The sequence below is a fragment of the Halichoerus grypus genome, chromosome 2 (assembly GCF_964656455.1).
Source record: "Halichoerus grypus chromosome 2, mHalGry1.hap1.1, whole genome shotgun sequence".
Taxonomy (NCBI): domain Eukaryota; kingdom Metazoa; phylum Chordata; class Mammalia; order Carnivora; family Phocidae; genus Halichoerus; species Halichoerus grypus.
Genome location: NC_135713.1, coordinates 163556538 through 163569730, shown reverse-complemented (window position 1 = coordinate 163569730; position 13193 = coordinate 163556538). Strand labels below are relative to the sequence as shown.

The 13193-nt window shown below is 43.9% G+C and overlaps 1 pseudogene; it reads right to left on the bottom strand.

Annotated features, from left to right (window-relative positions):
- Positions 1-6274: 6274 nt before the first annotated feature.
- Positions 6275-6547, bottom strand: LOC118539448 (MICOS complex subunit MIC10 pseudogene; annotated as a pseudogene).
- Between the last annotated feature and the right edge of the window lie 6646 nt (positions 6548-13193).

Below are 13193 nucleotides of genomic sequence, written 5' to 3'. Positions count from 1 at the left end.
ATTCTGGCTCTACCAATACCTTTCTCTTCCTTGGACCTCGGTCTCCTGATCTGTAAAACAGGATAATGATTATCTATGCAGCCCATAAGTCTTTCTTAAAGATTTTTATTTATTTTTTGACAGAGAGAGAGGGACAGCAAGAGAGGGAACACAAGCAGGGGGAGTGGGAGAGGGAGAAGCAGGCTTCCCTGCCGAGCAAGGAACCCGATGTAGGGCTCGATCCCAGGACCCTGGGATCATGACCCGAGCCGAAGGCAGACGCTAAACGGCTGAGCCACCCAGGCGCCCCTATGCAGCCCATAAGTCTTTGAGTTGTTGTGAGGATGAAATAAATTAATATCTGTAAAGTGCTTAAAACACTGCTGCATGCTCTTTAGGCATTCATGCTCATGATGGCAAGGGACCAGGTAGCATTGTGTAAGTGGCAGGTGGCTCAGCTCTGGGTAAGTCATTTCCATCCTTACCTTTAGGGGCCGGAGGAAGGGTCTGAGGGAATTCAGATTAAAGGGCTGATCTGACTTTCCCCACACCACTGCCAACCAAATATTCCATGCCCTGCGCTTTTGGGCCAAATATCCAGAGAAGTCCTCCATCTTTGTCTCCAGAACTGGAAGACTCTGGCATGTGGGCTTTGGAGAGGGTTTTGGCAAGTCATTGGCCTCAAGGGCACCCTGCCTTCTCTCTGTGGATCCCTTTCCTCCCTTCCTTCCCCAATCAACTTTTAAGCCTTAACTGGACTTGGGTATCAATAAAGAAAGGCTTTAGCTGCTCCTAGAAAATTATAACCCTCAAAAAGTTGAAGAAATGACTCTGTTAGGTCTCTTGACAACTGGGGTTCCTATTTTGTTCAAAGGCATTTCAAATCTCACTCTGTAGGAACTGTAGATTCTAGCTGTGCTTTGGGGGCCCCCACTTCCTCCTGTCTTCCCTAAAGAAACCCCTGAGAGGAGCAGAATGGCCAGCCCAATCCTGCTTCTTAGTGCCTCGCTGTCCCTGCAAGGGCAGTATTCCTGGGCCATGTACTGTGTGTGTGTCTCCAACAGGGCCATGGGTTCTGATGAACCATCAGTTCATCAATGATTTTGACTAACCCTCAATTCTGAGGAAACAACCCCTCAATTTCATGATATATTGGTAAGAAGGATGAAAGATATGTTTAGTATCCCCCAAAAATGTGTGGTATGAAGGAGCCTGAAAATCTGGGCTCTCATGCCAGCTCTGTTACTTACTAGTTACTAGTTACTTACTTACTAGTACTCCTGGACTAATCTCAAGCTCTCTGAATTCCAGCTTCTCCTCAGTAAAATGGGAGAAGTAACATCTATTCTGCCAACAGGATCATTGTGTTGGAGGGGTGTCAGGAGGTGAGAGTGAATGTGTTTTGTAAAGGGTGTACAGATGGGATTGTTATGATCACATCTTAAATGTTTTTCTCTTTGATCTGTATCAAGACAGATCCTGGGACTTTGGCTTTTCACCAGCTAAAGCAAACAGTCCTGCCCTAGATGTTTGTCTGAGGGGTGGCCCTGCCTCATGCGAAGCTCTAGCCCTGCCCCAAGAAGCACTTCTTGCAGAGTCCTGCCCTGGGCCAAGCTCCCAGCTGGGCACCAAAGGCCTGGCCTCTAGGGCTGTCCTCAGGGCACTTGCAACATCTTTGGCAACATGTGCAACAACACAAGATGTGCACAAAACACCCATAAAACAACTGAAAGTGATGGGCCAGCAGAGCTGAGAGAGCACCATGTGGAGACAGAGCTAGGGCCTGGACTTGGGGCAAGGGGACTCAGGGGCGCCTCCTTGAGGAGGTGAACCATCATAAAGCCAGTACACAGAGTAATACTGAGCAAAGCTGACTGCATGGCACTCTACTTCAGGTTGTAGGGAGAGCCAGAATGTTGAGAGATATGGGGATGATGACATTGGAGATGATGATGTTGATAATAGTTGACGTTCATTAAGCATGTTCTCTGTGCCAGGCAATCTACTAAATAGTGCTTAAAAATCTTTTTTACTTTTTTTAAAATTAAACTTGTTTTTTTTTTTTTAAAGTAAACTCTAACCCAACATGGGGCTCAAACTCATGACCCTGCAATCAAGAGTTGCGTGCTCTATGGACTGAGCCAGCCAGGTGCCCCTCAAAATTAAACTTGTAATAAAGTCTAAGGAAACCAAAGTGTATAAAAAGTGTACATCTGGGGCAGCTGATGGGCACAGTCAGTGGAACAAGTGACTCTTCTCGGAGTCATGAGTTCGATCCCCAGGCTGGACATAGAGCTTACTTAAAAAACAAACAAACCCTGGGGCATCTGGGTGCCTCAGTCGATTAAATGTCCAACTCTTGATCTCAGCTCAGTCTTAATCTCAGGGTCATGAGTTCTAGCCCCAAGTTGGGCTCCATGCTAGGTGTGGAGCCTACTTAACAACCCCCCCCAAAAAACACCAAAACAAAAATAAAAACATTAAAAGCCTAAAAAAAAAGTGTATATCTCACCTCAAAAGTAACCATTATTTTGAGCTGAGCACTTTACCCACATAATGTCATTTAAACTGTAGAGAAATCTTATTGGAAAGATTTATTCCCATTTGTAGGTAGAGAAAATGAGACTCAAGAGAGGTTAAATTTAACTGCACCCAGATGGTAGGCAGTGGAGCCGGGACTCAAACCCTAGCCCAGTCAAGGCCAGAGGTAACTTTGTTAGGCTGCTCAGTAAACAGATGAATCCAGCTCTGGAGGAAGGCACCCACAGGGGTCATGAGCTTTAGGGGAAGCTGCATACCAACTAAACGAATGAGGTCTGGGTAGCAGAGAAGGCCTAGAAGTTCCCTTCATCTCTTTGTGACATCTTAGGATATGGGCTTTCTGAGTTCTGTTTGGGTAACAGCTCTGTATGTGGGTCAGTGTCCTGGCAGGGAACAGACGGCACATTTAAAATGGATCATTTGAAAAGAGTTAAGGGACTATTTACAAAGCTGTGGATGGAGTTTAAGGGACAAGATATAGGTAGAGCTGTTACCATCCCTAGGCCTGGACGGATAAGAGAAGGCAGTTCGGGGAGCTCAGAATGGATGGAGGGTGCCCCAAATCATGATCTTGGGCAACTAGCTCCCAAACTCTTTGGTGATCTGGTATAATTGTGGCTTCCTTTTTCCTTATTTTTCCCTAGGTTTATATTAGCTTTTTTTTTTTAATGATTTTATTTATTTATTTGAGGGGCACCTGGGTGGCTCAGTCGGTGAAGCATCTGCCTTTGGCTCAGGTCATGGTCCCAGGGTCCTGGGATCGAGCCCACATTGGGCTCCTGGCTCAGCGGGGAGCCTGCTTCTCCCTCTCCCTTTTCCTCTCTCCTTACTCATGCTCTCTCTCTCTCTCTCTCTCTGTATCTTTGTGTCTCAAATGAATAAATAAAAATCTTAAAAAAAAAAAGATAATTGGCTATTTGTAGTTGTTTTTTGCCTTTTATTTGTTAGAAATAAATTACTACTCAAGGTGCCTGGGTGGCTCAGTCATTTAAGTGTCTGCCTTCAGCTCAGGTCAAGATCCCAGGGCCCATCCCATTCGAGTCCTGCATTTGAGTCCCGCATTAGAGTCCCAGATGGAGTCCCACATCAGGCTCCCTGCTCAGCTGGGAGCCTGCTTCTCCCTTTGCCCCGCCCCCCCCCCCCCCGCTTGTGCTCACTCTCTCTCTCAAATAAATAAATAAAATCTTAAAAAAAAAAAGTATTGCTTTATTTTTTTAATTTTTAATTTTTTTTAAAGATTCTATTTATTTATTTGACAGAGAGATAGAGAGAGAGCATAAGTAGGCAGAGCAGCAAGCAGAGGGAGAGGGAGAAGCAGGCTCTCCATTGAACAGGGAGCCAGATGTGGGGCTTGATCCCAGGACCATGGGATTGTGACTGAGCCGAAGGCAGCCACTTAACCAACTGAGCCTCCCAGGTGCCCCAAGAAATTATTACTTTAAAATGATTTTTTAGGGGGTGGGTGTCTCAGCATTCAACTGAGTTGGTTAAGCATCCAACTCTTGATCTCGGCTCAGGTCTTGATCTCAGGGTCATGAGTTCAAGCCCCACGCCCAGCGTGGAGCCTACATTAAACAAAATTTAAAAAATAAATAAAATAAAATACATAAATAAAATGATTTTTAGGGACGCCTAGCTGGCTCAGTCTGCAGAGCCTGTGACTCTTGATCTTAGGATCAGGAGTTCAAGATCCACACTGGGTGTGGAGCCTACTTAAAATTGTAAAAAATGTAAAAAATGATTTTTTAAAATTTTTAATGAAGAAAATAAAGAACCTAGGGGCGCCTGGGTGGCTCAGTCGTTAACCGTCTGCCTTCGGCTTAGGTCATGATCCCAGGGTCCTGGGATCGAGCCCCGCATCGGGCTCCCTGCTCCGCGGGAAGCCTGCTTCTCCCTCTCCCACTCCCCCTGCTTGTGTTCCCTCTCTTGCTGTGTCTCTCTCTGTCAAAATAAATAAATAAAATCTTTAAAAAAAAAAAAAGAAAATAAAGAACCTATAATCTCACCATCCAGATAATACAGAATTATATACATATTATACAGACAATTCTTTTCTTTTTATATCCAGACAATTTTTTTTAAAGATTTTATTTATGGTATTTGACAGAGAGAGAGAGAGAGCACAAGCAGGGGGATCAGCAGGCAGAGGGAGAAGCACGGTCCCCACTGAGCAAGGAGCCCAATGCAGGACTCGATCCCAGGATCCTGGGATCATGACCTGAGCTGAAGGCAGACACTTAACCAACTGAGCCACCCAGGTGTTCCTATATCCAGACAATTCTTAAAAACACTTAAAACAATAGGACATGTTGATGCTTGAAAAAGTAAAAACCTCCTCATTGTCCATCATTGTCCTCATTGTCCCCATTTTCCTCAACTTCTCTGTCCAAAGTTTTCCGTCATTAACAAGTTCCATGTGTACACACACACACACACACACACACAAACACACACACACATACAGTTTGTTATTTTTAAGACACTGACAGGATCATACAATACCATACCCTGTTCTGCGTTGTGCTCTTTTCACTTATATTTTGGAGATCTCCTAAAGATCAGTAAATGTTTTCATTTGCTAATCAATGCCTATGCCTTTTTTTTTTTTTAAAGATTTTATTTATTTATTTGACAGAGAGAGATAGCAAGAGCAGGAACACAAGCAGGGGGAGTGGGGGAGGGAGAAGCAGGCTTCCTGCCGAGCAGGGAGCCCGATGCGGGACTCGATCCCAGGACCCTGGGATCATGACCTGAGCCCAAGGCTGACGCTTCATGACTGAGCCACCCAGGTGCCCAATGCCTATGCATTTTAAAAAAATAATTTTTCTTGGGGCACCTGGGTGGCTCTGTCAGTTAAGTGTCTGCCTTGGGCTCAGGTCATGATCCCTCAATCCTGAGATTTAGCCCCGTGTCAGGCTCCTTGCTCAGCGGGAAGTCGGCTTCTCCTTCTGCCCCTCCCCCTGCTTGTGCTCTCTCTCTCTCGCTCTCTCTCTCTGAGATAAATAAAATCTTTAAAAAACTAAAAAATTATTTTTTTCTCATTATTCACTGTAGAAAATTAGGAATTCTAGATAAGCAAATATGTGAAAATAAAATTGCCCATTTATATCTCCCAGTCATAACAACTTATAACATTCGGCATTTATGCTGCTTGTTTTGTTTTAAGATTTTTATTTATTTGACAGAGAGAGAGACAGCGAGAGAGGGAACACAAGCAAGGGGGAGTGAGGGAGAAGCAGGCTTCCCGCTGAGCAGGGAGCCCGATGCGGGGCTTGATCCCAGGACCCTGGGATCATGACCTGAGCCGAAGGCAGACGCTTAACGACTGAGCCACCCAGGCGCTCCTTGTTTTTTTTTTTTTTAATATTTTATTTATTTGATAGAGAGAGACACAGTGAGAGAGGGAACACAAGCAGGAGGAGGGGGAGAAGGAGAAGCAGGCTTCCCCCCGAGCAGGGAGCCCGACATGGGACTCGATCCCAGGACCCCGGGATCATGACCGGCAGACGCTCAACGACTGAGCCACCCAGGCACCCCATGCTGCTTGTTTTTAATTTATTTAAGAACACCTCCTCGCAATTCCCAGACAGAAAATACAAGACAAGAAACAGACTTAGTTTCAAATATATAAACAGTGTGCTGGAGTTTAAAGCATTACTGATAACATTGTTATGGAAGAATGTCAACTTGCTCTAGGGCACTTGAGTATTCCTGAGGAATAGACATGATTTCTCTTTTTCTCTCACCAGGATGCTCTAAGGGTTAAGTCACTGCTCCTGCTCCTTGACATATTTTCCATGTAGAAGATACGGAGCCTGGAAATCATGCTGACAGTTGGAGTAGGCCGTTCCCAATCCCATGCCAGAACCAAAGGCTAATGTAATGGCCACATTCCTCTTTTCAAGAAGGTAAGTGAGAAAACAAGTCCTAATCCAAAACCAGTACCTGTCTTCAGGACCACATCCGCCATGCACTGGTCCCACTTCCTGCCGAGCTCTGAATCTGGTAAGTTCCCCACCTGTAACATTTGGCATTAAAAAAAAATTCTTTTTCCCTTGCACATATAAACATCAGATATAATTTTAACATCTTCTTTTGTAGTCTTTTTGTTTATTATTTATTTGTTATTATTTTTTTAAGTAGGCTCCATGCCCAGCCTGGAGCCCAACACAGGGCTTGAACTCATGACCCTGAGATCCTGAGATCGAGTCCTGAGCTGGAATCAAGAGTTGGACACCCAAAGGAATGAGCCACCCAGGTGCCCCTGTAGTCTTTTTAACTTAGCAATATAGCATGAACATTTTTCTCCACTACAGAGTATGATTCCACTATACACGGAAACTACAGTACAATGTATCTATCCATTTTCTTATTGTTTGATAATCAGGTTGTTTCTACTTTTTTTTTTAAATTTTTTTATTGTTATGTTAATCCCCATACATTACATCATTAGTTTTAGATATAGTGTTCCATGATTCATTGTTTGTGCATAACACCCAGTGCTCCATGCAGAACCTGCCCTCCTCAATACCCATCACTAGGCTAACCCATCCTCCCACCCCCCTCCCCTCTGGAACCCTCAGTTTGTTTTTCAGAGTCCATCATCTCTCATGGTTCTTCTCCCCCTCCGATTTCCCCCCCTTCATTCTTCCCCTCCTGCTACATTCTTCTTCTTCTTTTTTTCTTTCTTAACATATATTGCATTATTTGTTTCAGAGGTACAGATCTGAGACTCAACAGTCTTGCACAATTCACAGCACTTACCAGAGCACATACCCTCCCCAGTGTCCATCACCCAGTCACCCCATCCCTCCCACCCCACCCCCCACTCCAGCAACCCTCAGTTTGTTTCCTGAGATTAAGAATTCCTCATATCAGTGAGGTCATATGATACATGTCTTTCTCTGTTTGACTTATTTCGCTCAGCATAATACCCTCCAGTTCCATCCACGTCGTTGCAAATGGCAAGATCTCATTCCTTTTGATGGCTGCATAATATTCCATTGTATATATATACCACATCTTCTTTATCCATTCATCTGTTGATGGACATCTTGGCTCTTTCCACAGTTTGGCTATTGTGGACATTGCTGCTATAAACATCGGGGTGCACGTAGCCTTTCGGGTCCCTACTTTTGTATCTTTGGGGTAAATACCCAGTAGTGCAATTGCTTCTACTTTTTTTTTTTTTTAGAAGATTTTGTTTATTTATTTGACAGAGGGAGAGAGAGAGCATGAGCGGGGGCAGGGGCAGATGGAGAGGGAGAAGCAGACCCTCTGGTGAGCAGGGAGCCCAACAATGCAGGGCTCTGTCCCAGGGCTCCAGGATCATGATCTGAGCTGAAGGCAGGCGCTTTAACCAATTGAGCCACGTAGGTGCCCCTGGTTGTTTCTACTTTTTAATGTTATAAACAGTAATGTGATGAACATCTTGGTAGCTTAATCATTTGAAAAGTGACTTTTATTGTATTTTTTCTTATTGCACGTATTTAGAAAAATTAGGATATATGGATTAGAAAAAGAATAAAATAAAAATCATTATAACTTCACCCATCCATCCATAAATCACCTTTTTTTTTTTTAAAGATTATTTATTTATTTATTTGACAGAGAGAGACCCAGCGAGAGAGGGAACACAGGCAGGGGGAGGGGGAGAGGGAGAAGCAGGCTCCCCACGGAGCAGGGAGCCTGATGCAGCGCTCGATCCCAGGACCTTGGGATCATGACCTGAGCCGAAGGCAGATGCCCAACGACTGAGCCACCCAGGCGCCCCACATAAATCACCTTTTTATATGTTCCTATAGTTCTTCCAGATTTTTCTAACAAATACAGTAATATACTAATTCTTTATGGTAACTGATTTTTTCATTTTGTTTTATTTTTTTTATTTTTTAAAGATTTTATTTTCTTATTTGACAGAGAGAGAGACATAGCGAGAGAGGGAACACAAGCAGGGGGAGTGGGAGAGGGAGAAGCAGGCTTCCTGCCCATCAGAGAGCCCGATGCGGGGCTGGATCCCAGGACCCTGGGATCATGACCTGAGCCGAAGGCAGACGCTTAATGACTAAGCCACCCAGGCGCCCCTCATTTTGTTTTATTTATTTTAAAGATATATTGATTTATTTTAGAGAGAGAGAGTGCAGTGGAAAGGGGCAGAGGGAGAGGGAGAGAGAGTTTTAGGCAGTCTCCTCGCTGAGTGCAGAGCCTGATGCGGGGCTCGGACTCACGACCTTGAGATCACAACCTGAGCTGAAACGAAGAGTTGGGTGCTTAACCAACTGTGCCACCCAGGCACCCCTGATTTTTTTCATTTAAAAATATATATTGATTTTTTCATATCAATAAAAGTTTTTCTTAGTAGCTATATAATATCCCATCATATGGACGTGCTTCTTTTTTAAAAATTTTTTTATTGTTATGTTAATCACTATACATTACATCATTAGTTTTTGATGTAGTGTTCTATGATTCATTGTTTGTGCATAACACCCAGTGCTCCATGCAGAACGTGCCCTCTTTAATACCCATCACCAGGCTAACCCATCCTCTCACCCCCCTCCCCTCTAGAACCCTCAGTTTGTTTTCAGAGTCCATCGTCTCTCATGGTTTGTCTCCCCCTCCAATTTCCCGCCCTTCATTCTTCCCCTCCTGCTATCTTCTTCTTTTTTTTTTCCTTAACATATATTGCATTATTTGTTTCAGAGGTACAGATCTGTGATTCAACAGTCTTGCACAATTCACAGCGCTCACCATGGCACATACCCTCCCCAGTGTCTATCTCCCAGCCACCCCATCCCTCCCACCCCACCCCCCACTCCAGCAACCCTCAGTTTGTTTCCTGAGATTAAGAATTCCTCATATCAGTGAGGTCATATGATACATGTCTTTCTCTGATTGACTTATTTCGCTCAGCATAACACCCTCCAGTTCCATCCACGTTGTTGCAAATGGCAAGATCTCATTCCTTTTGATGGCTGCATAATATTCCATTGTATATATATACCACTTCTTCTTTATCCATTCATCTGTCGATGGACATCTTGGCTCTTTCCACAGTTTGGCTATTGTGGACATTGCTGCTATAAACATCGGGGTGCACGCACCCCTTCGGATCCCTACTTTTGTATCTTTGGGGTAAATACCCAGTAGTGCAATTGCTGGATTGTATGGTAGCTCTATTTTCAACTTTTTGAGGAACCTCCATACTGTTTTCCAGAGTGGTTGCACCAGCTTGCATTCCCACCAACAGAGTAGGAGGGTTCCCCTTTCTCCGCATCCCCGCCAACATCTGTCATTTCCTGACTTGTTAATTTTAGCCATTTTGACTGGTGTGAGGTGGTATCTCATTGAGGTTTTGATTTGGATTTCCCCGAGTGGAAAAGTGTCGTTCATGTCTTCTGCCCATTTCTTGATTGGATTCTTTGTTCTTTGGGTGTTGAGTTTGATAAGTTCTTTATAGATTTTGGATACTAGCCCTTTATCTGATATGTCATTTGCAAATATCTTCTCCCATTCTGTCGGTTGTCTTTTGGTTTTGTGGACTGTTTCTTTTGCTGTGCAAAAGCTTTTTATCTTGATGAAGTCCCAATAGTTCATTTTTGCCCTTGCTTCCCTTGCCTTTGGTGATGTTTCTAGGAAGAAGTTGCTGCGGCTGAGTGGACGTGCTTCTTAACTAACCTCCTGTTGGAGTTTTGTGTTGTTTCCAGTTTTACTCTATTGTAAACAATGCTGTCTTCTACAGAGGATCTGTTTTCATATTTTTAATCATCTCAGGATGAATTCTAAAAAGAGAAATTACTGAGTCAAGAGACACATCCATCTGATGGCTTTTGATCGTCCTGTCAAATTGCCATGCTCCAGGGGCGCCTGGGTGGCTCAGATGGTTAAACGTCTACCTTCGGCTCAGGTCATGATCCCAGGGTCCTGGGATCAAGTCCCGCATCAGGCTCCTTGCTCAGCAAGGAGTCTGCTTCTCCCTCTCCCTCTGCCTCTCCCCCTGCTTGTTCTCTCTCTGTCTCTCTCGCAAATGAATAAATAAAATCTTAAAAAAAAAAATTGCCATGCTCCATAGTTGGACCAATTTGTACTCGTCCTTCAGTCATGATTAGGACTGCCCACTTCCCTTCTCCATACAAACCCTGAGTGGGATAATTAAAAATAGCAACAACCAGCTGTTCCAAATTTGACAAATAAAAAACGGTACCACATTTAAATTTTTGAGTAATTAGTTTCTAGCGCTATTTATATTTCTTGCATGAGTTGTTTGTTCATGTTCACTCATTTCTCTACTGGAACGTTCATCATGTCTTATTCTTTTATAATAAAAACTTCCAATGTTTCAGTTTTTTATTGTAGTAAGATACACATAACATAAAATCTACTATCTCTCTCTCTTTTTTAAAGATTTTATTTATTTATTTGAGAGAGAGAGCGCGAGCACAAGCAGGGGGAGTGGCAGGCAGAGTGAGAAGCAGGTTTCCCGCTGAGCAGGGAGCCCGATGTGGGACTTGATCCCAGGACCCCAGGATTATGACCTGAGCCGAAGGCAGACGCTTAACAGAGTGAGCCACCAGGCATCCCTAAAATTTACTATCTTAACTGTTTTTAAGTTCAGTGGCATGAGGTACATTCACATTGTTGTGCAACCATCACCACTATCAATTTCCAGAATTATTTTCAGCTTACAAAACTGAAACTCTCTGTCCATTAAACACTAACTCTCCATTCTTCCTCTCTCCAACTCAAGATCCTAGCAACCACCATTCTGCTTTCTGTCTCTATAAAGTTGACTACTCTAGGTACCCCATATAAGTGGTATCATACAGTATCATATTTTTGTGACTGGCTTCTTTCACTTAGCATAATGTCCTCAAGCGTCATCCCTATTGTAGCACATGTCAGAATTTCCTTCCTTTTTAAGGCTGAAGACTATTCCATTACATGTATGTACCACATTTTTCTTATCCATTCACCCATCCATGGATACTTGGATGTATCCCTCTGCTATTGTGAATAATGCTGCTAATAATGAACATGGATGTACAGATACAGGCATATATTTTAGAAACATTTAAGTTTGACATTTGCCTTTTAATTTTGCTCATCATATTTTTCTGATTTGCTAACGTTAAATATTTTTATTTGGTCAGATCCATTGATTTCTTCCTTTATGGCATCTGACATTGATGTCAAGCTTAAAAAAACCCACCGCCCACTTTAATACATAATGAAATACTATATATTTTTTCTAGTCCTTTATATATATTTATACACTTATATTTATAATTCATTTGAACTATATTTTGTGATGTGAAATAGACACTTTTCTCCCCTGCCCATAAATGGTTAACTAATTGTCCCATCACCATTTCCCCCACCAATCTGAAATACATGATCACACACACACACATCTTTGGGGATGTTTTTGGACTTTCTGTTTGTTTCCTTGGTTTCTGTGTTAATTAAACTGGGAAAACTTAAAGAAAGGATGCTCAGGGGTGCCTGGGTGACTCATTTGGTTAAGTGTCCAAATCTTAATTTTGGCTCAGGTCATGATCTCAGGGTTTGAGATTGAGCCCCTCGTGGGGCTCCCTGCTGGGCATGGAGCCTGCTTAACATTCTCTTTCTCCCTCTCCCTTGGGCCCCCCCCCCCAAAAAAAGGATGCTCAAAGGCAATTGGTAGCATCAGGATACACTTGAAGGTCAAAGGCAAGCTGCCAACCTACCTTGTCTGTATTTCCTTCCCTGTTTTCTTTTTATGTGATGCCTCTGTGTTGGTTACATTCTTCGTCCCCTGTTGCTTCCTGTCACTTCTTCAGACATAGTGGAAAGCTTTGGTGAGGATTCTTAGGATATACGCAATTTTGGTTTTCATTGAACACTGGGGAAGGCACCTATGGATATAATAGCAAATGTCAGTAGCTTTTGGATTTCCCTACAAACTTTTTCAATACTCCTGGGTATGGCCAACAGTCCCTAAGAGGTAGGCAAGCTCTCAGGATCTTCACACTGGAGGCCAGGTTTTCTCCTCTCAGCATGTTTCCCTCCTGTAAAGGATGTGGGCTGTCCTGGTATGGGAGGCAGGTGAATTTGGAGGGCACTGTGCAATGTGCAGGCAACCTCTATATTTATGAACATGTCTAAAACTCAGCTGCTTCAAACAAGGCTTGAGAAGCATGCTCTTACGATGCTGTCGGCCAGACTGGTCTCTGCTCAACTCCAGGAATGTAAGCGATCCTGGGGCGGAGGTAGCTTGAAGCCTGGATGGAGCTGGTCCTAGGGTCGGGCAGCATACCGGGCCAATGTCCTACTGTTTTAAATACAGTCCCTTTAAAATATTTTAATAATCTGTAGGGCCCACCAGTTTTCATTTTAGGTATTGAGAGTGATTTAATTTTGTATGCCTAACTTTCCAGGTAGGCAGAGCAGGTGTCGTAAGGGAGAAAGGCCTCGTCACTCAGCAAATCCGGCTTCCCTCGCAGTAGAACTCTGAGAACCTGACTCCTCACGCAGTGCTCCAAAGAAACCCGGCTCTTCGGCGCCGCTGGGCAGTGAGCGGACGGGCTGTGGCCTCGGCCGCTGCAGCACCGGAGCGCGCAGCCCCAGCCCCAGCCCCAGCCCATCCAGCTCCAGGGGCGGGGCCGCGGCCGCACCAGGGATGAGCGCCGCCGGCC